General features: G+C 30.1%; 4 long non-coding RNA genes across 4 annotated transcripts; 2 read left to right on the top strand and 2 right to left on the bottom strand.

The window, feature by feature from the left end:
• Window positions 1–249: 249 nt before the first annotated feature.
• On the bottom strand, window positions 250–2,474 carry LOC126889332 (uncharacterized). The gene is made up of 3 exons (XR_007699993.1): window positions 2,351–2,474; window positions 2,115–2,262; window positions 250–517 (listed from the first exon to the last, which is right to left on the bottom strand). It is a non-coding gene; the product is annotated as an uncharacterized LOC126889332 (long non-coding RNA).
• Window positions 2,475–4,783: 2,309 nt separating this feature from the next.
• LOC126889331 (uncharacterized) lies at window positions 4,784–5,549 on the top strand. The gene is made up of 2 exons (XR_007699992.1): window positions 4,784–5,033; window positions 5,205–5,549. It is a non-coding gene; the product is annotated as an uncharacterized LOC126889331 (long non-coding RNA).
• A 7,236-nt stretch (window positions 5,550–12,785) lies between these two features.
• On the bottom strand, window positions 12,786–16,005 carry LOC126889330 (uncharacterized). Its single transcript, XR_007699991.1, has 2 exons — window positions 15,279–16,005; window positions 12,786–13,103 (listed from the first exon to the last, which is right to left on the bottom strand). It is a non-coding gene; the product is annotated as an uncharacterized LOC126889330 (long non-coding RNA).
• A 4,296-nt stretch (window positions 16,006–20,301) lies between these two features.
• LOC126889329 (uncharacterized) lies at window positions 20,302–20,850 on the top strand. Its single transcript, XR_007699990.1, has 2 exons — window positions 20,302–20,602; window positions 20,778–20,850. It is a non-coding gene; the product is annotated as an uncharacterized LOC126889329 (long non-coding RNA).
• Window positions 20,851–27,136: the final 6,286 nt, after the last annotated feature.

Raw genomic sequence — 27,136 nt, 5'->3', positions numbered from 1 at the left:
TGATGCTTTATGATGCTTTTTATGTAAGCATTGTCTATAAAATTGTACAATTTTCCATGACAATTAAGCATATTTCTATTCTAAGTTGTCTATTTCTTAAACCAAAGCATTGATTATTACTACGAAATATTATTTCGTAGAAGTTGTCAAACAAATAAAATATTTGGGAATCATTATTGATAATTTATTTATCAACGTTAAAAACGATTTACTAATTACAGTTAATTTATTTAATGGAAATTAAGGTAATAATAATAATAATGTTTATTCAACACAAATATAACACTATACATAAAATAATAAACTATAAAATCTTCATGCGACTAAAAACATATCAAAGTGTAGATATAGTTATTAAAAATAAACATAGGAAGCCACAAGAAAATAAATTTGCACGTAGCTATAGCCCAAAGTAACTCCTGTTGTTTATCCAAATCTTCACTAGTCAAAAGCCTTTAAATTAAAGTTCCAGCAGTTTTTCCTTTTTCTACATATATAAAATATCTGGTGTTTGTTCCTAAAATCAAATACATAAATAAAAATTTTACGTTGTGTACCATAAAAATCATACAAATGTGGAAAGTACCACAAAAGTACAGTACACACTTGATACTCCGACATGCTCAGTAGTCTGACCTTTTGGTCCCATACCTGTCGGACTATCAAGGGCAACTGTATTTTAATATTAAGACAGTTATACCTACAAGGTTTAGGTTAGTTTAGTTAGTTTTATATAAGGGCAGCTGCCATAATAAGCCACAACAAAAAGGTATTAAAAGAAAAAGCTATAGATCTGAAATGGGAAGCTACTACGTTTAGTCTATATATAAATGAAAGTAAAACAAAATATATAGAGTGCACAAAGTAAAATCAACATGAACATCTGAAGGTAGAAAACCATACCTACGAATATGCCTCCCATTTTCACTACCCAGACTCAATAATAAATGACAACAACACTATGATACTATCGAGAGAATACAACATAGATTCTTGAGATCATGTGCTTACTATACACAAACTATCATTGTCAATCACGATTATTCTTTTCTTGAACAACAGTTGTCCCTACCTCCACTTAAGTTACGCCGTGACATAGCAGGTGCTGTTTTCATTTTTAGGATCATAAATGGACTTATAAATTCTCCCAATCTTTTAAGTCAGATTAATTTTAATGTTCCTTATCAAGCTCTCCGTTACCATAATATGTTTAAAATACCTTTCCATAGAATATTGTATGGCGTTCACAACCCACTTGATAGGTATATGGGATTGTTAAATAATTACGAACTTGATTTATTTAATATAACTCTAAATCAATTAAAAAGATCTCTTGCTCTGTGATGTTATTTTTATACTCTTAAGTGTTATGTTTGTATGTTGTATATTTTTTTGTAGTCAATATTTATGTTATATATTAATTTTCGTGACATATGAAATTTTTCAGTGTTTTTATACTTTTCTAACTCTCTATTTTTTAGATTAATTAAGTCATATTTAACACATTGAATTTATTATTACCTTTTGGAAATGTATTAATATTTAACTGTAATTTTTCTGTTAATGGGGTTATCCCGTATAATAATAAATAAATAAATAAACACCAGTCAAGAAAAGCATGAATTCTTAGCAGCAATAAGTGATTTTATGCATACAAAGACTTAACGAAAAGTAAGTTACTAAGTCTAACCTTAGAATCTACAAAACAAATCTACACATTGCAGTGATGGTTTGTGGAGAATTAAAATGAACCACGAGCTGGATAATACTAATGCAGAGTGCAGATATTGTTAGAATTGTAAAATCTCAAAGACTAAATTGGTTTGATGTCTCAGAAAGAATGCCAGATAATTGAGCTGTACAAGTAATCCAGAGATGGAAGCCCCAAGGAAATAGAACAAGAGGAAGGGCCCATAAAAGATGGATAGACGATGCAGAGGGGGATCTTAAAACCATGAACATCAGAAAAGTATCTGGCAGGGCAGAATGTTGTTAAGCACACCAAGACTCAAAAAGGGTTGTAGCACCATTAGAAAAAGATTTAGGCTATATGCATTAAAACATGGTAAGCTTTGCATCTAACCATATTGTAATAAACTATATCTTATACTTACATGGTCAAGAGAAGTCTCTTCATTATTTTCTTTACATTTACTTCTTTCATCAGCTCTTCTCTTGCATTCTAGATCACCTTTTTTTTTATTGTCTGCTTTGGTAACCCATGTTTTGGTTTGGAATATCTTTTTAAAGTGACTGGCTTTCCTAATAATTAAGTTTGAATTATTACTTAGGTACATCTTTATCATTATTGTAGACATTTTTTAAAAACCTTATTAATTGAATTACTTACCACTTCTACAATGTTTATTGCATATTCTTTTATAGTTCTGTTCTCCTTATGGCTTTTACATATCCATTAATCCATTGTTCCCGACTTTGTTTTGTTAGATTAGAGCACAAACCATACATACTTATAGACGTTTCACGACCATGTTAATCTTTCGGATCGAATTAACGCCATCTCTTGATTGGAATGGGAACTAAATTGACAAATTTTAGTTACGTGAGAATTTCAAATTATAAATTTTGCGGGATTTTTGATGAAATTTCGCAGGAAATTAAAACAACAGAAAGACAATTCAATGTTTTATTCCATATTTTACTGAAAACTTCAAATATTCCAATTTGTTTTCAAAATGCTAAACACTACTGCTATGTGTCACGTGAAAGCACTGATGTGTATCGAGTTGAATGAAAATTTTTGAAAGAATCTTGTACATAGGATGATTGTTTAGATAAATATTACCTTATAATCTTTTACAAACTTCCAAAAATATGTAGGTCCGTAATGTTGATGACACACTTGTCTATTGGAATAAACTGTTTCAGGCTGTTTTTTTTAATTTGGAGAAACACAACACGGGATGATCAATATAAACTAAAAATTCTACTCATAAAAATGGAGAGGAGGTTAATACACTTATTAAAATTGTGATTAAATCTAATTAAAAACGTAACACCACTATAATAAAATAATTAAGCCACAAACTGTAAAATAAAAAGTAAATAACAAATTAATTTAATTGTCAACTGTCAGTTGTTAAATATGACAAGAGAATTGACTGACAGCGACATCTCTGGATTGGAATGGTAACTAATTTGCTGTCTTGACCTTGACAATTTACGTGAAACGTCTATGAGTATGTATGGTTTGTGGATTAGAGGATAACTATTTACATTTATTTATTTACAAGATAATCTGTCAATTGTCAAATTGGTGTCAGTGTCAAATATTGAGATTTTAGTGACTTGGCAACGTTGGATCAAGTGTGCGAATTAAGGTTTCGTTTTTATCTTTATGTCAGTAAAAATGTTTATCTGATTGTTAGCAATAATAAAAAATCCTGATTTAGATAAAATGGATTCAAATACAGTTTTTGAAACAAAACGAATGTGATTTGAAGATCCCTAGGAAGATCAAATTCCGAGCTTACATTTGCATGGTGAGTTGTTATTAGAGAACAAGAACACAGTTAGTGGTGTAGGGAAGCAAACGAATGTAACACCAAGACCAAGTAAGTAACCCCTACATAAAATATATAATTAATACAAATTATTTTACGTGAAATGAATATGGTTATTAATCAAATCAATTATATTAATTTTTTGTTTTAGTTGAAAGTCCTCAACAAGTAGAGATGCACACATGTTTCAATCATTTGAGATACCCTTTTGTAGAAGTATTTGGAAGATAACTATTAATAATTTCATTTGTAAAGATACGATTTGTAAAAAAGTATATACAAAGTGGTTTTGCTGGTATGAAATAAATAAATAAAAATACGTTGTCATGTCTTATTTTTTCCCAAATGGTATTTTGTATATTTGAAATTAAAAATAATTTGCATATTTTAAAACCAAATTATTTTTTTTTCAACTATACAAATATTTTAACCTAACATTTTCTTTCCACCAAAATTACATTTTGAAATTCCCGCTTGAAATTAGTTCCGATACAAGCGGCATGGAGCGCTGTTTTTCATATTTAACCAAAGCGTTATCGTGAAACATCTAGAGGAGGTAGGTGATCTGTGGTTTCCTTTCGATCCCGAACCGATTACCGGTATAATACGTAACCCTCTTGGAACGTATTTGTGTACCATTTCAAGTTCGAGTTGCGCCTGAGCCATTTTCAGTTCGAGTACCGGGAGTACCACAGACCCACTAGTAGTTTGATAGATGGTTATAAATTAATATTTCTAACATGTTCATTAAACATCACTTCAACTTCAAAATCTTCCTCAGAATCGATATCTGACATAAAATCGTTGTCTTCTATAAAAAAATATAAATTATCTTTAAATATTTTTAAGATTAATTTGAAAAAAAAAAGAATTAATAATTATTTAAACGGAAATCAAGATTCACAGGTACTAATAGCGTAAATTGTGGATTATTCAATCAATGATTATTGAATCATCAGCTGATCTCGTAGCAGTGACCAGTAAAAATGAAAACAATCCTAACTGCGCAAGTCAGTACAAATGGTTTCTGCTTGAAGGCATGTATCAAAAGGGCCGTTCAGTTACCGATTTCGAAGCGGTACATGGATCGCTTGGAACAACACAGTGTACGATACGAATCATCGGGTGCATTCAGCAGACGCAATCGCTAACTAATCGATTAGTTAGCGATTGCGTCTGCTGAATGCACCCATCGTTCATGTTCGCTTGGAACGCATTTTTTATAATGCGCATGACGAGGGCAGTACGAAGGACGGTTTTCATGTCACTTGGAACGCGCCTAACAAAAAATGTACAATGTAAATAAATTGAACCAAGTAATGTACTAAAATATGCTATGTTATAATTTAAAACTCGTTATGTTAGTCTTTTGAAAAAAATGAAACTCAAAAGAGATATACTTGTTTACAGTGCAAATTAATGGCAATAATAGGGATTTACGATTTAATTTGCAGGAAAAACATGGGCAACCAACCCAGTTGGTAAAATTTCAATTCAAAAACTCTTTAGGTAGGTATGAAACAACTTCCACATTATTATTAATTTTTTGGGTATTAAGGTTGATATTGATATCAAAGGTAGTTTTATGTAGGTAGATACTAGATAAATGTAAGCTATAAGTAGTATAACCAATGAATATTGGTATAACTTCCCATGTAATCACCTGTTATGTTTTTGTAGATTTTACTGTGTGGATGTCACAGGAAGAGAAAAAATAATATTCAGTCACAGGAGTACAAGAACATGAAACATCTTATTATGTATGTATGCCATTCTCAAACAATTATTGTACAAAACAAGATAGAGAAGAGCTTTAAAATCCCAAGGATCCTGCGAAAAGAAAAGTGAAAATGTTGTCTCAATTAATGTAGTATAGATGGACATTTTTCTTTATTTTAGTATTAAATGATTATTTAGAATATTAATAGGTATTAGTTTTAATAGTATTAATATGTATTGTATGAATAATTCCCATCATATATCTTCTGGCTAAAGTTACAAAATAAATAAAAATGAAAAAACATTTCAGTGACGTAGCACCTTTACTTTACCTGGCGGCGAGGTGAGTTATTAGGTAAATTCTATTTTCTTACATAATATACTTAAAAATTAATGGTGGTATTATTGTGGTTTATATTGAAAGCCAAAGCAATTAAAATAATTTTTTGTGTTAATTATTTAACACATTCACAGACACGACTGCATATGAAGTCATTTGCTCCATAAGAAGACGTGGCTACAGGCAAAGCGTGTCCGTAAATGTGTTAATAATAATAATTTTACATCTATTGTGTTACACATACATTTTACTATTAAAGACAATTATGAAAATGTCAAAAACGCCCACAAAGTGGCTTTAAGTTTTATTACACAGTATGTGGACTTCAAATAGGACGATTATGATAAGTATGAGCAGAACAAAGACTAACAATTAATGTTTTATTGTCATAGGTTGTCTTTTTTCATTATATTTAATGCAGCTTTCTTTAAAATTCAGTAAAATAAGTGGTGTAGTACCTTTACTTTACCTGGGGACGAGGTGAGTTATTAGGTAAATTCTATTTCCTTACATAATATAGGTACATATATAATATACTTAAAAATTAATGGTGGTATTATTGTGGTTTATATTGAAAGCCAAAGCAAGTAAGAATAAGAAGATATAGGTAGCAGTATAAGAAGACGTGGCTACAGGCGAAGCGTGTTCATGAATGTGTTAATAATAATAATTTTATATCTATTTTGTTAATACATTTTACTATTAAAGACAATTATTAAAATATGCCAAAACGCCCACAAGGTGGCTTTAAGTTTTATTACACAGTATGTGGACTTCAACTAGGAAGATTATGTTAAGTATGAGCAGAATAAAGGCTAACAATTTTGATGTTAATGTTTTATTGTCATAGGTTGTCTTTTTTTATTATATTTAATGCATCTTTCTTCTTTACCCAGTGTTTCCATAGTTTACCTTTTATTAACTTTTTTAAAATTCAGTAATCCATGTATTTCAAATCATCTAACTGACCAGCAAACAGAGTAACATCTAAATGAGGTGTTTTTTTAGTCTTAATTGATCGGTGACATAAACATGACCGAAATGTCAGGTTTAATAACCAATTTGCCATCAATAGGGCTTTTCATCGATTGTCATTTGTTTCGAGCTTCTGTCATGTGTCACATAATATTAATATATCTACGTCATACGTCTTTGGTTTGTATTATTGTATATACCAATAACGTATGTCGTAGATATATTAATATTATGTGACACATGACAGAAGCTCGAAACAAATGACTGCCCTATTGGGCTTTTCATCGATTGTACTTGTTTCGGGCTTCTGTCACATTTCGTATAATCTGTGTATATTAATATTATACACGGATTATATGAAATCTGACAGAAGCTCGAAACAAATGACTGTTGATGAAAAACCCTATACATCACATCGAACTTGAATGACATTAAATTGAACAATTTTATATTTAATGTTTTATTGTGGTAATTTTGTGACATAAGACATAATAAATGACGTCTTTAGGCTGACATTTTGACCATAGAAAGACGTCTTTATGACGTGGATTTATGCCATATTCAATTGACGTCTGTATTACATCAAGCTAGTTTTTGGGTGTACACAACTAAACAACAGTTTTTTGACTGATAGGTTTATTTCATTAAATCAAAACTTAAATGAATATAATTAAAATAAGATAAGAATAACAAATATGATTTGCTACATACAAATGTGTTAGGGTTAAAAAATACATAAAACATGACATTACACACTTTGACCTAAATCTAAACTAAAAAGTTATTATTGTTATAATCAGAATTAAAAAATATAGTAACAAAATTTATGAACAGGTTTAAGACCATTTAATAAAGTAATTCCTAGCTATAAAAATAGTTTTTACTTATGTATAATAATAAATATTATATTAATAAATGTAATAGTTTTTACTTAATATGTCGTACCTATACAAAAAAAGAGGCAATTAAATTCTTATAAATATATTTCCGAAAACATTTGTTTGCTGTGCTGCATATGGTTAATTTATTAATTTTCATTATAAAAATAAAATAAGTACATAATTAAGATATTTAATACAAACAAGACAGTTCGAGAATTAATTACCAGACTAGATTACCTAGAGAACGAGAAGAGAAATATGATAATGTGATCGTAACAGGTTTGGATATAGACGTTGAGTTCGGAAAGTTCGGATTCGCGGGGTTCAGATTTACTGGGTTCTACTGTACATTCATTTAGTTGGGCCTGTATAGATTATTCAATAAAAAATACCATATCTAAACACATTCATTATGTAGCAATACTACAGATCGCATTCAACCTCAAGACTTTTCATTTTCTAAAAATTAAATGGTGTCCGGTGATGTTGAACAGCTTTTTTATTATATCTCTACTATGTACTCCTGTGACTGCAGTACAGAACATTATTTTGTTTCTCTTCCTATGCCATCCAGACAGTAAAATCTACAAAAACATAACAGGTGATTATATGGGAAGTTATACTACTTTTAGCTTACTTGTATCTAGTATCTACCTACATAAAACTACCTTTGATATCAACCTTAATACTTAAAAAATAAATAATAATGCGGAGGTTACCCATACTTACCTAAAGAGTTTTTGAATTGCAATTTTACCAACTGGGTAGGTTGCCCATGTTTTTCCTGCAAATGAAATCCTAAATCCCTCTTGCCATTAAAAAATCATTTGCACTGTAAACAAGTGTAGTTGTTTGAGCTTCATTTTTGTTAAAACACTAACATAAATTATTTAGAGTTTTAAATAATAACATTATATACAAACAAGACTTGTTTCAATTTATTTACATACACATAATCACCTGTAAAAGTAAGGTTAAGATTCGGATTCGAGAAAACACAACTGTCAAATTTTAAACTTCCCGCTAAAGATGTAAATCTGGCAACAGTGCGGTTGCGTGCTGGATATTAGGTCTGTTCCTTTGTTTTAAGTGTAACACTAGTTCTTGAAAAGTGTAAGAAAAGTGTAAAAGTGTTACACTTTCTTGTTTCTTTGTTTTTCTAGTGTTTACACTTTTTTTCACGATACACTCAACTTCTGTCGTAGAACGCGTACAACTCGTTTCTTTGAAATGCTGTAGGAAAAAAAGTGTAACACTTTTCTACACCTACCTCCGAGACGGTGGTGGATATTACACTCGTCCTGCGCAGTATCATCCAACCGGAGCCAGCTGTTTAGCCGTTAAATGTGTTTGTTTACAAAAAAGATATATTTCTTTTTAGTTTAATTTAAACTAGATTTATAAATTGAAAAAACTAAAGTAGCTACAAGTTTTAATTTAATTTTGCTTAACCTCCGAGTGGCACTTTCCTGTAATTTTAAAATTATCACTTTTCAGTGATTTTTTTAATATGCTTTTATGTCCTTAAGTTCAACAAAGCATTTCCTTTAATTACAATTAAGCCAAAACATCGCAAATCCTGGGCCCTGGACTACTAAAGGTATCCGGTATCCGCATATCAGCCATGAATATGCGTTCAATACTCTACATCAAGAAATTTACTTTCCAATGGCTCTGTCACTGAATATATCAGCAAGTATAGGAAAACCTATTTAAAACTTATAAAATCAGCTAAAAAATCGTACTATCAAAATTGTCTGAGAAGCTCTAAAAGTGTTGCAAAAGAAACTTAGTCCATAATAAATGATCTTCGAAATAAAATTCACCCAGCTTAAACATTTTTCCTTTCAGACCCTGGAAATCTAAATGAATACTTTGTTAATGTGAGTAAAAATATAACATCAACAGCTTCGTGCAATTGTACTTGAGACACTGTGTCAGGTGAGGTGTTTGAAAATTTGAGTAACTTGATTCTGGGGTGTGAATTTCTAAAACTTTTAAGTGTGGTTTTTAACCGTTGAGAAAAATTATTTATTTAGTGTTGTGTTTATAATTTAATATATGTTTTAAAATGAGTTTTGTTTTATTTTTTGAGAAAAAATTAAAAATACAGCATACTTACAGTACTTTTTTTGAAATGCTATTTTCCAAAGTTTATAAAATTTCTTACGCTCGATTTTATATTAATAAAGTTAAAGTGGACTTTAAATTTAAAGTTTTCTTTAACTGTAACAATTGCTTTTTTTAAGGTAACACACACTTTAACTTTATTATGAAATCGAGCGTTAGTCAAAATTCTAAATGCTCAGTAAATAATAACAACAATTAGGTACTTGTATTGAAAACAACATATTTTGTAATTTGAAAAAAAAAACAACATATTTGCAACATAGATAACAAAACAACATGCTTTGTTACGTATTTTAAAAAACTCTCCATCATGCATGCTCCATGAGAAAAGAAAATATAAAACTAATTTCATCCTTATTGTGTCTCAGATGGCGTAGCTACTTTTGCTATAACTACTCAATGCTTTGCTACTCTACCTACCTACATACAATTTGTATTGTTTTATCAAAAAACAAGCATTTACATACTCTGCAAATTGTATATTTTTTCTTTGCATTTTCATATGAAAAAACCGCGGTATTTATCTTGAACTTTTTTTGAACAAGGTGCAATACTTAGGTAATATTATTATTAATAAAACAAAGTATATTAAAATACAATGTTAAAAACTTTAATAATATTAGCAATATTTAAAAACTTCAATATATTATAGTATACATATTATGAATCAGTAGAAACGATTATATTTAAATTTGGTAAATTATAACTCCAATCGACCAGAGCACGACCACACAACCCAAAACACAAGTACGCAAATATGGTTGTGTGAAGCGTGGCTCGAAGCCGTGCAATTTACGAGACTCGCTCGATCTGTAGATCCTTGTGTCCTCATCTCGCCAATTAATGATTCTTTTGAGAAAGGTAAATTTCCAGAGTACCTAAAGACAGCTATCATTATTCCTCTTCATAAGGGTGGTGAAAAATCTAATTCCTGCAAGTATATACCTATTGCATTACTACCGGTTCTCCAAAATTATTGAGAGACTCATAAAAGCATGACTTATGTCCTTTCTTGTTAAAAACAACATTTTATTACAAAAGTTCGGCTTTTTAAATAATAAATGTACTGCTGATGCCATGTTTTCTGTACTACATGAGGTTTATCAAGCACTGAGCAATAATCTTCACACTGCCACTGTTTTTTGTGACTATGCCAAAGCTTTTGATTGTGTAAATCATGAAATTTTGATAAAAATAACTAAATTTCTATGGAATTCGAAGAATTTCTTTGAATTGGTTTCAATCTTACTTGGATAGTTGGAAACAACTGGTTAGAGCAAATAATACAGACTCTAGTCTCCAAAATATTGTATGTGGGGTCCTCTACAAACCACAAGGTTCAGTATCAGGTCCTCTACTTTTCCTTACGTTTATTAATGACATCCCTAGTTTAAAAATTAATGGAAAAAATTTTCTTTTTGCTGATGATACCAGTATTACTTGGAGCAACTCAAATATTGCTACTATACCTTCTGATCTACTCACGATAAAAACCTGGTCCGATTCTAATTTACCTTTTTTTAACATAAAACAGTAGCATTATCCTATACAGGAGCTCGTCAATCTTTACCTCTTAACACATTCACAGACACAACTGCATATGAAGCCACTTACTCCATAAGATGTGTCTACATCTAAAGTGTGTCTGTGAATGTGTTAATAACAGCCAGATCAGTATCGTTGATTCTGTAAAGTTTCTTGGTATTTTTTTTAGATAGCAATCTTAAGGGTTAAAAGGGTCTAAAGGGATAAACATTCACTGAAAGCGATATTATCTTTAATACCCGTGGTGCCTTCAACATTTAATGTCTGACTAAATTATTCTTTATAGGCAAAAAAATTTAAGGAATTTTGAATTAATTAGTTTTTAAATAAGTACATTTACCAGCAACAGTTGTAACGTAATTGTGTCAACTCGACAGTATTTAACTAGTTATTTGAATTTAATACCCTAGCTAGGGCATTATTTTTCAAAATAAATATTGAAAAATAACGCCCTAGGGCATTATAATATAACTTACTTCGAAATCATGTACAGTGGAACCTCGATTATCCGTCTCTCCATTAACCATCACCTCTGTTAACCGTCAGGGTACATACAGAAGTTGTATTGAGTTATACATTAGCAATCATTTAAATGCAAAAAAATAAAAAAAAAACGTAATTTGATTTGTGATGAGGACACAAACGGCTATCCATTGCTGACAGATAAAGAACTCATTGAAATGGCAACAAAGGCGGACCAAACCTATTCGGAAGCCGACACAGTAGCTATATTGATGCTTGGACACAAGGAAGCTTGACTGTAGCTATATTGATGAACCTATTGTAACTGACAAAGATTTGCGTAAATAATCTAGAGAAGCTGCATCGCATATGTAATAATTCATCGAGTGGTATTCTCAACAAGAAGAAGCCAATAAAGTAGATTGCATGATCTTATGCCTTATGCCGATTAAGAAATTCAGCCGTCGCCAAATATGAAGCAGCAGTAAAACAAACACAAATTTCAGAATATTTTAAATTGATTCGATTGTATGAACACAAATCCCTCTTATATTGTCAAACAAACCATACAAATGAAATTTGAGAGTTGTACTATGAATTTTTATTTTTTTTTAATGTTCTGTTAACCGTCTTTTCGATTATCCGTCATACCCTTGGTCCGGTGCCCTGACAGATAATCGAGGTTCTACTGTAATAATATTAATGTCCGACTGGTATATTATTTGACAAATAATGACATAATTTTGAAGTCAGTTTGATAAATAATGACATGATTTCGAAGTCAGTTAAGTATGATATAATGCCCTAGGCTCTAGGGCATTATTTTGAAAAATTATGCCCTAGGGTATTAAATTTAAATAACTAGTTAAATACTGTCAAGTTGACAAATAACAACCCAAGTAAAACTATGGTTACCACAATTACGTTACGACTATTGCTGGTAAATGTACTTATTTGAAAACTAATTAATTCAAAATTCCTTCAATTTTTTGCCTATAAAAAATAATTTAGTCGGACATTAAATGTTGAAGGCACCACGGGTATTAACGAGAATATCGCTTTCAGTCAACTTATATCCCTCAGGCCAAAGGCCCTCGGTATATACACCATTGACCTCAAGTGTTATTATCCTTATAATACCCTTGGTACCTTAACTATAATCTCACAATCAGCCCATAGAAGGTGTCAAACAAATAAAATATTTGGGAATCATACTTGATAATTTATTAACAATTAAACGATTACTTTATTGATTACAGTTAATTTATTTAATGGAAATTAAGGTAATAATAATAATAATGTTTATTCAAAAATAATCAAATATAAAATCTTCCTGAGACTAAAAACATATTTAAGTGTATAATTAATAAGAATTAACATAGGAAGCCACAAGGAAATAAATCTGCACTTAGCTATAGCCCAAAGTAACTCCTGTTATTTATCCAAATCTTTACTAGTCAAACACATTTGTTTTGAAATTCCAGCAGTTTCTTCTTTTTATACCTTTTAAATATCCGGTGGTTGTTCCTAAAACAAAGACATAAATAAAAATTCTACATTGTGTACCATAAAAAAATCATAAAAATGTGGAAAGTATCACAAGAATAAAGAAAAGTCCCAGATATAAAATTCACTATTAAAATAAAAATAGTAAATAATTATTTATATCTGACACTTTTCTTATTGGAACTTCTTTCTGGTAACATCCTTAATCTCTGACTTTTACAATTTATAAGACAAGAGATGATGAATAAAGAAAGGGAAAAGGACTCTGCAGTATACAGTTACATTCTGCTTTCATTAATCTAGAAAAAAGATCAGAAAGATAATTCAAAGTCCGAAATTGTAAAAGTCAAAAAGAGATTAAGGATGTACCAGAAAGGGGTTCCAATAAGAAAAGTTTCAGATTTAAATAATTATTTACTATTTTAATAGTGAATTTTGTATCTGGGACTTTTCTCTTTTCTTTAAGAGATATCGCTGAAGCATCCTAATAGTAGATAACTATTTTTGAAATTCCACTTAAATAGACAATTTGATTTCGTTTTGATTCAGAGGTGTGTAGGCAGCTCCACTGGGGACGCCGTAAGGCAGAAACAACTGTCTGGAGATTGTGTATCGCCTCTGGATCGAAAGGAAACATAAACTGTCTCTTCACTATCACAAGAGTATTTTAATATTTTTATTGAATAAAAGTAGTCAAAAAAAAAGGACTAGTTGGTGGAGCGAAGAGATAAAAATAGCTGTGAAAGAAAAGAAAGTACCATGGAGAGCTTATCTAGAAAATAACAGTTAATAAGCAAGGAAGCTTGTGAAAGAAAAAGTTAAAAAAGCTAAATTGGAACAGTGGGAGAGATTTGGAGAAAAGATGGAGCAAGACAGTAGTAGGACAAACCAAAAATTGTTCTATTAAGGTCTGAAAAAATGAGAGGTAAATCAGGTAGTACTGTCGTGCAAATAAAAAAAAATAAAATGGAGAAACACTTACCCAACCACAAGATATAGTTAATAGATGGAGTAAATATTCCAAAGAGTTGAGTAATGAAATAACAATGGAAGAATTAACGGAAGCCATTGCAAAAATGAAAAATGGTAAAGTGGCAGGAATAGATAATATCAAAACACGATTGTTGAAATATATGGGGGAATCTGCATTACACTACTTACACAAATTACTGATAACAATTTGGAAACAGAAACGCATCCCAGAAGATTGGGCAACAGCAGTAATGGCTCTTCTGGTAAAGAAGGGAGGTAAAAAAGTAATGTTCAAATTATCGAGGTATTTTCATGCTAAGTGTACTGGCTAAGATTTATGAATGAACACTGGAGATGAGACTGAGAAAGAAAGTGGAACATCAACTAGACGATGCACAAAAAGGTTTCTGACCGGGCACAGTGTCCAAGATCATATCTTTACTATAAGACAATGGAAAAAGCCTTTGATAAGGTACCCGGACATCACATTTGGAAAGGGCTTGAACTGTTCGATGTTGGAGGAGAACTAATTGATGCAAGTAAAATTTATGTACTGGAACATTGTGCGATCATTAAACTGTGAATCAAACAAATTTGCTAATACACAAGGAGTAAGGCAAGGTGGAGTTTTAAGCTCACTGCTATTCATTATATTATATATATGAATGAACCAATAAAAAAAATGCAGTAGAGTCCCGAAAATTAGATTTAGGTTACCATTGATTAAAAAGTATAACTCTGAGTAAATGTGTATCTGCAGATGACATTGCATTGATACCAAGTTCAGAGAAATCTTTACAAAGCAACCTAAATTTATAGACGAGAGAACTTGCAGACAAAGGAATGAAAATAAAATTAGCAAAGACTAAAACTTTACTTATTTCCAAGACACTGAGAGAAATCCATATAAACCTAGACGGAAATTTAGTAGAACATATGAATGATTTTGAATATTTATAAACTATAATAGACAAAAAATGCAAAAAAAAATGAACAACAGAATTGCTAAAACATCACGATTATATCACTCCCTCACTACAGGTTTCATTAGCAAAAGAGAAATTAGTGAGAAGACAAAAGGGACAGTATATTATATACCTCCCTTCTCTGCTTCATGGAAGTGAAACATGGCTGGCTTTCCTAATAATTAAGCTTGAATTATCACATCTTTATTATTATTGTAGACATTTAAAATCCTTATTAATTGAATTACATTAAACTTACCACTTACAAAATGTTTACTTTTCATATTTTAATTTTAGTTCCCTTATATCTGTTCTTCTTGTGGCTTTTATCCATTGTCCCCAGCTTTGTTTGGATAATTCATTTAAATGTATTGCATGGGGAGCCTTGGGAACAGTACAAAATAAGACTTTTCCCTGTCTGCCCTACTCCCACAATTTACAACAATACAAGTTACATGTATAAGCTTCCCAAGAAAGAAAAACTGATAACTGCTATGGACTAATTCAGTTCTGTAGGCGATAAACTACTTTATATTTGATTTGCTGCACAATCGACAATAAAAACAAACAGGATATTCTTTACAAATGTAAATATTAGGATTAATTAGGTTATGTTATGTTATGTGCCCCCAGTTAGGCCATATTCGGAAGTTCCTTGTCCCTTTGCTTGATTGGCACACCGATAATTTTCGTTTAATACTGTCCGCTGTCATTTTACACTCAAATGTTCATAGAATTTCATGAGAATTTCGTACACTTACACTCAAAAGTGTAACACTAAAAAACAAAGGAACAGGGGCCTGATTCTAAATCAAATTTCGACACTAAACAAGTCGCTTTCAATATGGCGACGGTTGAAATGCGATTGTGCGAGCCTTGTGGATTTTAGTTGAACTAACGAAGTGACGTCATGAAATAGCGACTATCGAAATTAATAGCGACTTTAAAAAGGGTGTTGATATTATAATTTCGACTGTCGAAATTATTTGACACGGAGATGAATGATTGGCCAAAAGCGAGGTTAGGTTTAGTTTAGATGTGTTTTGTTTATTTCTTGCAAGGAAAACTAAAGCAAAAGGTATTATAATATAGCTGGGTTTAATTGAAATTTGCTTGTTTTGAGGAATTAGATAGAATAGTATTAAATTAGAAATATAATAATTGAGAATGTCCACAACATGAATCATCAACTCAATGAAAGATGTAAGGTAATAATCTGGGAAAATTAGTAAAAAACAAGAAAAATTAATTACCAGCTATTTTATTGCTGGACATGCTGAAATCAAATCTTAAGACTTCCTATATTAGTAATATAGCTGTGCAAAGTCCACAGAAAGTGTGCTATTTTGTTTATAAACAAATTAGTGCTCCGAAATCTTTTTTTATTATTGCTCTATAACTCCGAAAATTTTAACTTTAAACCAAAACACTCACATAAAAATTGACAGTAATTCTGCACATTGATAATTTATTCCAATTTCCTTCGACGGAAATTTTCCTCGGAAAATTCGGGTTTTCCAAACAAAATCTTTAATTTTCAACTAAAATTTGAGGGAAGTAATTATTTATCAATAATTAAATAATTTGGTGACAGTGACATAAATCTTTTTTGTTATAAGTGTCTTGAAGATATGAAAATTTGTATGTACAAAGAGGACCGGAATTAAAAGGTATTCTTGTTCTCATGATCATTTTTCAGTGCGTCATTAATTATGACGTCATATACTGTATTGGGTGTGTCGAGACTTATTTCATGTAATTATTGACGAATCTGACAGATGCCAGAATCGTACTTTAGATGAAAAGCTTGTGGAATTAAACTAATTATGTAGTAATTTAGTAGATTTGATTTTTACACAATATGTTAACATGTAGGTATTTTTTATAAAGGGGAATAAAATTAAAAAGTAAACAATATTGTTAATTAAATTTATAAATATGGAAACATTAAAAAATGACACAAAACTATCCATAAACTGTGTTTTTATCTTCTTCTCTGGGTGCTGTCTCCGCTTAAAAAGTTGGTAATCATCAGAGCAATCTTTATTTCTGAAACCGCGGCTCTAAATAATTCATTGTTATTACATCCAAACCAGTTTCTAAGGTTCTTCAGCCATGAGTTACGTCTCCTTACTATGGATATTTTTCTTGCATAATGACCTGGAGTATAAACTAACTTCTAACGAATTAAATTCTAAACCAAAATACAAAACTAACTTTTAATGAACTAAATTCTAAACCAAAACACAAAATAATGCACAAAAAAGTTGTGAAACACAAGGGAAGTCGAATTCGAAATTTCAAAATGACAGGTACACAAAATACTGACCTGAATAATAACCGTCACTTGACTCTTTGACACTTCTAAAAAATGGCCAAAATGGACGAAGTTTTCGTCAAATGTTCGTAATACGTGTATTTGATTGGCTAGAAAAAAGGCGCATTCTAAATATCAACGAATCAAACGTAGGTTAGGAATAGACATCTTATGTATATAACCATTGTAATGCTGCATTATTTTTGTGTTTAATCAAGGAGCTACCTCTTTTTCCGTCTCATCAAACTTAATGCATTAGAGAGAAATCGAAAAACTGTGACGCACTGAAAAATGATCATGAGAACAAGAATATCTAATGGTTCAAAGATTAAAATCCTGTTGTTTATAACTCTGTCGCAAATGCCGGTCAAATTTGACCGGTTATACCTGGAATCACTCCTCGCAATTCAATTTGTTTTTCTTCGTAAAGGACACAGAAGCCGTGCCCTTTTCAACAGCGTTAACTTAATTTAATTAAATCTAATATTTTCTGAGGGGTTCTATTTGTTTATAAGCCAAAAAATTGTTTCTTTATAACATTCCTGAGACCGCTCAAATGGTCCAATTTCAATCCTGTAAGGAACGTTGAATAGGTATAGTGCTTTTTTATACGAAAATCATAGTTATTCTGGTGTATCATAATCTTTCTGGTTATTATTTCGACCGAAATTTTTTAATTAACATTTTAATTATTGCTAAACTATTGGTTAGATTGTCGCCGGTCTCCTGATATACAGAGAGGGGCTAAATTATGGAATAAATTCATTTTCTCTAAAATGGACGATTTTAGAGAAAAATCCCGAAACAGGTCGATTTTTATTTTTAAATTAAATTTCTTGGCATATATTTCAAACTAGTGACGTCATCCATCCGAGCGTGATGACGTAATCGATTATTTTTTTTAAATAGGAATAGGGGTTCGTGTTGTAGCTCATTTACAAAGGCGTTCAATTATCTATTCAGTATTATAAACATTAATATCATTATTTATACAGGGAGGCCAAAAAAATTTTTGAATTAAATTAATTGACGCAAGAAGAAGAATGCATGTAATTTATTTAACTCAAAATACATTCTATTGCTGTCAGAAAATAGAAAAAAATGTTTATTTTGCAAATAAACATTGCTTTTAGCTTAAATTAAATGTTCAAACTGCCAATAGGTAGGAGGGAGGCTGTTTGTGATTTAATTTAAGCGAAAAGAAATGCTTATTTGTGAAATAAACCTTTTCTTCTATTTTCTGACAGCAGTACAATGTATTTTGAGTTAAATAAATTACATACATTCTTTTTGCGCCAATTAATTTAATTCAAAATTATTTTTTGGCAACCCTGTATAAATACCTAATGATAATAATGTTTATATTACTGAATAGAGAATTGAACGCCCTTTCAAATGACCTACCACACGACCCCTATTCCCATTAACAAAATTATCGATTACGTCATCACGCTCAGATGGATGACGTCACTAGTAAGAAATATATGCCAAAAAATTGTAATTTAAAAATAAAAATCGACCTCTTTCGGGATTTTGCTCCAAAATCGTCCGTTTTAAAGAAATGAATTTATTCCATAATTTAGCCCCTCTGTATAATCTACTATAATAAATCTTTCATGTCATCAATTATTTAATTATTGATAAATAATTAGGTACTTCCCTAAAATTTTAATTGAAAATTGCAGATTTTTTGGGAAAACTCGGATTTTCTGAGTAAAATTTTTGTTGAAGGAAATCGGAAAAAAATAACTTTGTGCAGAACTAAATTACGGTGAATTTTTATTTGAGTGTTTTTGGCTCAAAGGAAAAATTTTAGGAGTTACATACCACTAATTGAAAAATAAAGAAGATTTAGAAGTGCTAATTTGTTTATAAATAAAATAACACACTTTCTGCGGACTTATCATACCCCATATTACTAATAAAGTAACGCATAAATTCGTTATTTCGTAAAGTGGTTACTTTAAGGAAAATTCCCGAAACACGGCGATTTTTATTTTTAAATTACGGTTTTTTGGCATATATATCATACTAGTGAAGTCATCCATCTGGGCGTGATGACTTAATCGATGATTTTTTTAAATGAGAATAGGGGTCATATGATAGCTCATTTAAAAGGGTATTCAATTCTCTATCCAAGAATATAAACATTAACATAATTATTTATACAGTGTGTTCAAAAAACATTTTTTAATTAAAATAAATGAGACAAAAAGAAGAATATAATGTAATTATTTAATTCAAAATACATTTTACTACTGTCAGTAAACAGAAAAAAAATTTATTTGACAAATAAACATTGATTTTCGCTTAAACGAAATGTTCAAACTGCCAAGCGACAGGTGGGTGGCAGCTTTAACATTGAATTTAAGCAAAAAACAATATTTATTTCTCAAATAAACATTTTTTTCCTGTTTTCTGACAACAGTAAAACGTATTTTGAATTAAATAAATTACGTACATTCTTCTTTTTGTTTCAATTATTTTAATTAAAAAAATGTTTTTTGAACACCTTGTATAAATAATTAGGTAAATGTTTATATTAGTGAATAGAGAATTGAATACCCTTTCAAATGAGCTATCACATGACCATTCTCATTTAAAAAAATCATCGATTACGTCATCGCGCCCAGATGGATGACGTCACTAGTATGATATATATGCCAAAAAATCTGAATCTAAAAATAAAAATCGACCCGTTTCAGGATTTTTCATTAATGTCGCTGGTTTACGAAATAATGAATTTATGCGTTACTTTATGGACGCACTGTATATCCAATCTTAAGATTCGATTTTAGCAATAAAATAGCTGGTAAATAATTTTTCCCAAAAATGGCATTTTTTCGATAATTTTCCCAGACTATCAACAAGTTCCAGGGAGAGATTAAATATCCAGCACGCAACCGCACTGTTGCCAGATTTACTTCTTTTCTTTTAGCGGGAATTTTAAAATATCTAATGTCAGTTGGTTTAAAATTTGACAGTTGTATTTTTTTGATTCCGAATCTTAACCTTACTTTACAGGTGATTTGATTATGTACAAAAAATGTACAATGTAAATAAATTGAACCAAGTAATGTACTAAAATATGCTATGTTATAATTTAAAACTCGTTATGTTAGTCTTTTGAAAAAAATTAAACTCAAAAGAGATATACTTGTTTACAGTGCAAATTAATGGCAATAATAGGGATTTACGATTTAATTTGCAGGAAAAACATGGGCAACCTACCCAGTTGGTAAAATTTCAATTCAAAAACTCTTTAGGTAGGTATGGAACAACTTCCACATTATTATTAATTTTTTGGGTATTAAGGTTGATATTGATATCAAAGGTAGTTTTATGTAGGTAGATACTAGATAAATGTAAGCTATAAGTAGTATAACCAATGAATATAGACTGGTATAACTTCCCATGTAATCACCTGTTATGTTTTTGTAGATTTTACTGTGTGGATGTCACAGGAAGAGAAACAAAATAATATTCAGTCACAGGAGTACAAGAACATGAAACATCTTATTATGTATGTATGCCATTCTCAAACAATTATTGTACAAAACAAGATAGAGAAGAGCTTTAAAATCCCAAGGATCCTGCGAAAAGAAAAGTGAAAATGTTGTCTCAATTAATGTAGTATAGATAGACATTTTTCTTTATTTTAGTATTAAATAATTATTTAGAATATTAATAGGTATTAGTTTTAATAGTATTAATATGTACTGTATGAATAATTCCCATCATATATCTTCTGGCTAAAGTTACAAAATAAATAAAAATGAAAAAACATTTAAGTGGTGTAGCACCTTTACTTTACCTGGGGATGAGGTGAGTTATTAGGTAAATTCTATTTTCTTACATAATATAGGTACATATATAATATACTTAAAAATTAATGGTGGTATTATTGTGGTTTATATTGAAAGCCAAAGCAAGTAAGAATAAGAAGATATAGGTAGCAGTATAAGAAGACGTGGCTACAGGCGAAGCGTGTTCATGAATGTGTTAATAATAATAATTTTATATCTATTTTGTTAATACATTTTACTATTAAAGACAATTATTAAAATATGCCAAAAACGCCCACAAAGTGGCTTTAAGTTTTATTACACAGTATGTGGAATTCAACTAGGAAGATTATGTTAAGTATGAGCAGAATAAAGGCTAACAATTTTGATGTTAATGTTTTACTGTCATAGGTTGTCTTTTTTTATTATATTTAATGCATCTTTCTTCTTTACCCAGTGCTTCCATAGTTTACCTTTTATTAACTTTTTTAAAATTCAGTAATCCATGTATTTCAAATCATCTAACTGACCAGCAAACAGAGTAACGTCTAAATGAGGTGTTTTTTTAGTCTTAATTGATCGGTGACATAAACATGACCGAAATGTCAGGTTTAATAACCAATTTGCCATCAATAGGGCTTTTCATCGATTGTCATTTGTTTCGAGCTGCTGTCATGTGTCACATAATATTAATATATCTACGTCATACGTCTTTGGTTTGTATTATTGTATATACCAATAACATATGTCCTAGATATATTAATATTATGTGACACATGACAGAAGCTCGAAACAAATAACTGTGAATGAAAAGCCCTATTGGACTTTTCATCGATTGTACTTGTTTCGGGCTTCTGTCACATTTCGTATAATCTGTGTATATTAATATTATACACGGATTATATGAAATCTGACAGAAGCTCGAAACAAATGACTGTTGATGAAAAACCCTATACATCACATCGAACTTGAATGACATTAAATTGAGCAATTTTATATTTAACGTTTTATTGTGGTAATTTTGTGACATAAGACATAATAAATGACGTCTTTAGGCTGACATTTTGACCATAGAAAGACGTCTTTATGACGTGGATTTATGTCATATTCAATTGACGTCTGTATTACATCAAGCTAGTTTTTGGGTGTACACAACTAAACAACAGTTTTTTGACTGATAGGTTTATTTCATTAAATCAAAACTTAAATGAATATAATTAAAATAAGATAAGAATAACAAATATGATTTGCTACATACAAATGTGTTAGGGTTAAAAAATACATAAAACATGACATTACACACTTTGACCTAAATCTAAACTAAAAAGTTATTATTGTTATAATCAGAATTAAAAAATATAGTAACAAAATTTATGAACAGACCATTTAATAAAGTAATTCCTAGCTATAAAAATAGTTTTTACTTATGTATAATAATAAATATTATATTAATAAATGTAATAGTTTTTACTTAATATGTCGTACCTATACAAAAAAGAGGCAATTAAATTCTTATAAATATATTTCCGAAAACATTTGTTTGCTGTGCTGCATATGGTTAATTTATTAATTTTCATTATAAAAATAAAATAAGTACATAATTAAGATATTTAATACAAACAAGACAGTTCGAGAATTAATTACTAGACTAGATTACCTAGAGAACGAGAAGAGAAATATGATAATGTGATCGTAACAGGTTTGGATATAAACGTTGAAGAACCGGGAGTGTTAAAATTGGCTATGGGAAAAATGATAAACTTTACAGATACAAGTAGAGATTAAATCAGCTCTTAAGATAGAAGAGAGAACATGTCTGCTGCATTTCGTGTACTAATCAAATACTAGTACATATCTAAAAATATTCAAACTGATTGTTGTGCAGTAACATTTATTATTTTAAAACACATTATGGGCATATTCAAAAATGTAAGTAAAATATTTGCATATACACAATATAATTTAAAACAAAAATGTTACCACTAGTCCATTTTTTAAATATTATTGAGAGTTGATTTACTTACAAGACAAGATAACACGAACATTAAACACTCTTATGACATTGATTTGAAAGATGGATGTAGGCGCAACCAGTGTTCATTTATGGGTAATTGAATGCTTACAGACTGGCTCATGTCCAATATTATTTTACAACCAACAGGGCATACTAATTGATAATCATCCCGAATTTAACAATAATGATTTTTGTCTTAAGTATTTCCATGAATGCTGTGCAAAAGGAAATATTAATTAAGTTTGGTAAATCGCAATTTATGGAACTCATGGGCTCATTTCCTATCACTTTGAACTTATGACAGTATGAATTTCCCATTGTTTTCTTATGTTCAAATAGAAAAGATACTTTTATTTACCCACTTTTTTTGAAAAAATACATGAGCATTCTGGTATTATATAGTCAAATATTTTCATGTCAGACATAACATAACACTTTTTACAATGCCTGAACATAATGTTTTCTGTTCCTACTAGACTGTTATGTCCCTGGTACATAGAGAGGGCATGGCAAGTAAATCTTAATGAAATTTCTGATGAATGATGCAGATACATACAACTTTGGTAAGTATTTCCAGCAGAACTACTGCAATAACTTCCAACAATGGGACTATTGTTATAGGAAGGGTTATGGAATTAATACCAATAATATGGCCATTGAAAAATCGGTTGTTATTGTTTATTTAAGAAATAAAAGTCAAAAGAATTATAAAGCTTAAAAAAGGTAAACCTGTTGAAAGCTCTATAATGTCTAGATATCGAACTGTATTAGCTTGCTATTTTACAAGATAATGTGTATATACTAAAAGAAAAAACTGAATACCTCATTGAAACACAAAAAAAACTTGCTGCTCCATTAAATGCACTTTCTGCAATATATGTATACATTCATTTAGTTGGGCCTGTATAGATTATTCAATAAAAAATACCATATCTAAACACATTCATTATGTAGCAATACTACAGATCGCATTCAACCTCAAGCCTTTTCATTTTCTAAAAATTAAATGGTGTCCGGTGATGTTGAACAGCTTTTTTATTATATCTCTACTATGTACTCCTGTGACTGCAGTACAGAACATTATTTTGTTTCTCTTCCTGTGCCATCCAGACAGTAAAATCTACAAAAACATAACAGGTGATTATATGGGAAGTTATACTACTTTTAGCTTACTTGTATCTAGTATCTACCTACATAAAACTACCTTTGATATCAACCTTAATACTTAAAAAATAAATAATAATGCGGAGGTAACCCATACTTACCTAAAGAGTTTTTGAATTGCAATTTTACCAACTGGGTAGGTTGCCCATGTTTTTCCTGCAAATGAAATCCTAAATCCCTCTTGCCATTAAAAAATCATTTGCACTGTAAACAAGTGTAGTTTTTTGAGCTTCATTTTTGTTAAAAGACTAACATAAATTATTTAGAGTTTTAAATAATAACACTATATACAAACAAGACTTGTTTCAATTTATTTACATACATACACATAATCACCTGTAAAAGTAAGGTTAAGATTCGGATTCGAGAAAACACAACTGTCAAATTTTAAACTTCCCGCTAAAGATGTAAATCTGGCAACAGTGCGGTTGCGTGCAGGCCTGATTCTAATTCATTTCGACAGTCGCAATTTCATTTCGACACCGCGCGATTCTTGGGGATATTAACCTTATTATGTTGAGACTGCTCAGAATTTGGGTTGGCGCTTCGGTTTCTTGGATTTTGTTGATAGTCTGGGAAAATTATCGAAAAAATACCATTTTTGGGAAAAATTATTTACCAGCTATTTTATTGCTAAAATCGAATCTTAAGATTGCATATATTAGTAATATGGGGTATGACAAGTCCGCAGAAAGTGTGTTATTTTATTTATAAACAAATTAGCACTCCTAAATCTTCTTTTTTTTTTCAATTAGTGGTCTGTAACTCCTATATTTTTTCCTTTGAGCCAAAAACACTCAAATAAAAATTCACCGTAATTTAGTTCTGCACAAAGTTATTTTTTTTCCGATTTCCTTCAACAAAAATTTTACTCAGAAAATCCGAGTTTTCCCAAAAAATCTGCCATTTTCAATTAAAATTTTAGGGAAGTACCTAATTATTTATCAATAATTAAATAATTGAAGACATGAAAGATTTATTATAGTAGATTATACAGAGGGGCTAAATTATGGAATAAATTCATTTCTTTAAAACGGACGATTTTGGAGCAAAATCCCGAAAGAGGTCGATTTTTATTTTTAAATTACAATTTTTTGGCATATATTTCATACTAGTGACGTCATCCATCTGAGCGTGATGACGTAATCGATAATTTTGTTAATGGGAATAGGGGTCGTGTGGTAGGTCATTTGAAAGGGCGTTTAATTCTCTATTCAGTAATATAAACATTAATATCATTAGGTATTTATACATGGTTGCCAAAAAAAAATTTTGAATTAAATTAATTGGCGCAAAAAGAAGAATGTATGTAATTTATTTAACTCAAAATACATTGTACTGCTGTCAGAAAATAGAAAAAAAGGTTTATTTCACAAATAAACATTTCTTTTCGCTTAAATTAAATCACAAACAGACTCCCTCCTACCTATTGGCAGTTTGAACTTTTAATTTAAGCTAAAAGCAATGTTTATTTGCAAAATAAACATTTTTTTCTATTTTCTGACAGCAATACAATGTATTTTGAGTTAAATAAATTACATGCATTCTTCTTCTTGCGTCAATTAATTTAATTCAAAATTTTTCTTGGCCTCCCTGTATAAATAATGAAACTAATGTTTATAATACTGAATAGAGAATTGAACGCCTTTGTAAATGAGCTACAACACGAACCCATATTCCTATTTAAAAAAATAATTACGTCATCACGCTCGGATGGATGACGTCACTAGTTTGAAATATATGCCAAGAAATTTAATTTAAAAATAAAAATCGACCTGTTTCGGGATTTTTCTCTAAAATCGTCCATTTTAGAGAAAATGAATTTATTCCATAATTTAGCCCCTCTCTGTATATCAGGAGACCGGCGACAATCTAACCAATAGTTTAGCAATAATTAAAATGTTAATTAAAAAATTTCGGTCGAAATAATAACCAGAAAGATTATGATACACCAGAATAACTATGATTTTCATATAAAAAAGCACTATACCTATTCAACGTACCTTACAGGATTGAAATTGGACCATTTGAGCGGTCTCGGGAATGTTATAAAGAAACAATTTTTTGGCTTATAAACAAATAGAACCCCTCAGAAAATATTAGATTAAATTAAATTAAGTTAACGCTGTTGAAAAGAGCACGGCTTCTGTGTCCTTTTCGAAGAAAAACAAATTGAATTGCGAGGAGTGATTCCAGGTATAACCGGTCAAATTTGACCGGCATTTGCGACAGAGTTATAAACAACAGGATTTTAATCTTTGAACCATTAGATACCTTTTAATTCCGGTCTTCTTTGTACATACAAATTTTCATATCTTCAAGACACTCATAACAAAAAAGATTTATGTCACTGTCACCAAATTATTTAATTATTGATAAATAATTACTTCCCTCAAATTTTAGTTGAAAATTAAAGATTTTGTTTGGAAAACCCGAATTTTCCGAAGAAAATTTCCGTCGAAGGAAATTGGAATAAATTATTAATGTGCAGAATTAAATTACTGTCAATTTTTATGTGAGTGTTTTGGTTTAAAGTTAAAATTTTCGGAGTTTTAGAGCAATAATAAAAAAAAAAGATTTCGGAGCGCTAATTTGTTTATAAACAAAATAGCACACTTTCTGTGGACTTTGCACAGCTATATTACTAATATAGGAAATCTTGAAGATTTTATTTCAGCATGTCCAGCAATAAAATAGCTGGTAATTAATTTTCCTTGTTTTTTACTAATTTTCCCAGATTATTACCTCACATCTTTCATTGAGTTGATGATTCATGTTGTGGACATTCTCAATTATTATATTTCTAATTTAATACTATTCTATCTAATTCCTCAAAA

This window comes from Diabrotica virgifera, chromosome 8 (assembly GCF_917563875.1).
Source record: "Diabrotica virgifera virgifera chromosome 8, PGI_DIABVI_V3a".
NCBI classification, from domain to species: Eukaryota; Metazoa; Arthropoda; class Insecta; order Coleoptera; family Chrysomelidae; genus Diabrotica; species Diabrotica virgifera.
This window is presented reverse-complemented; position numbering and strand designations above follow the sequence as displayed.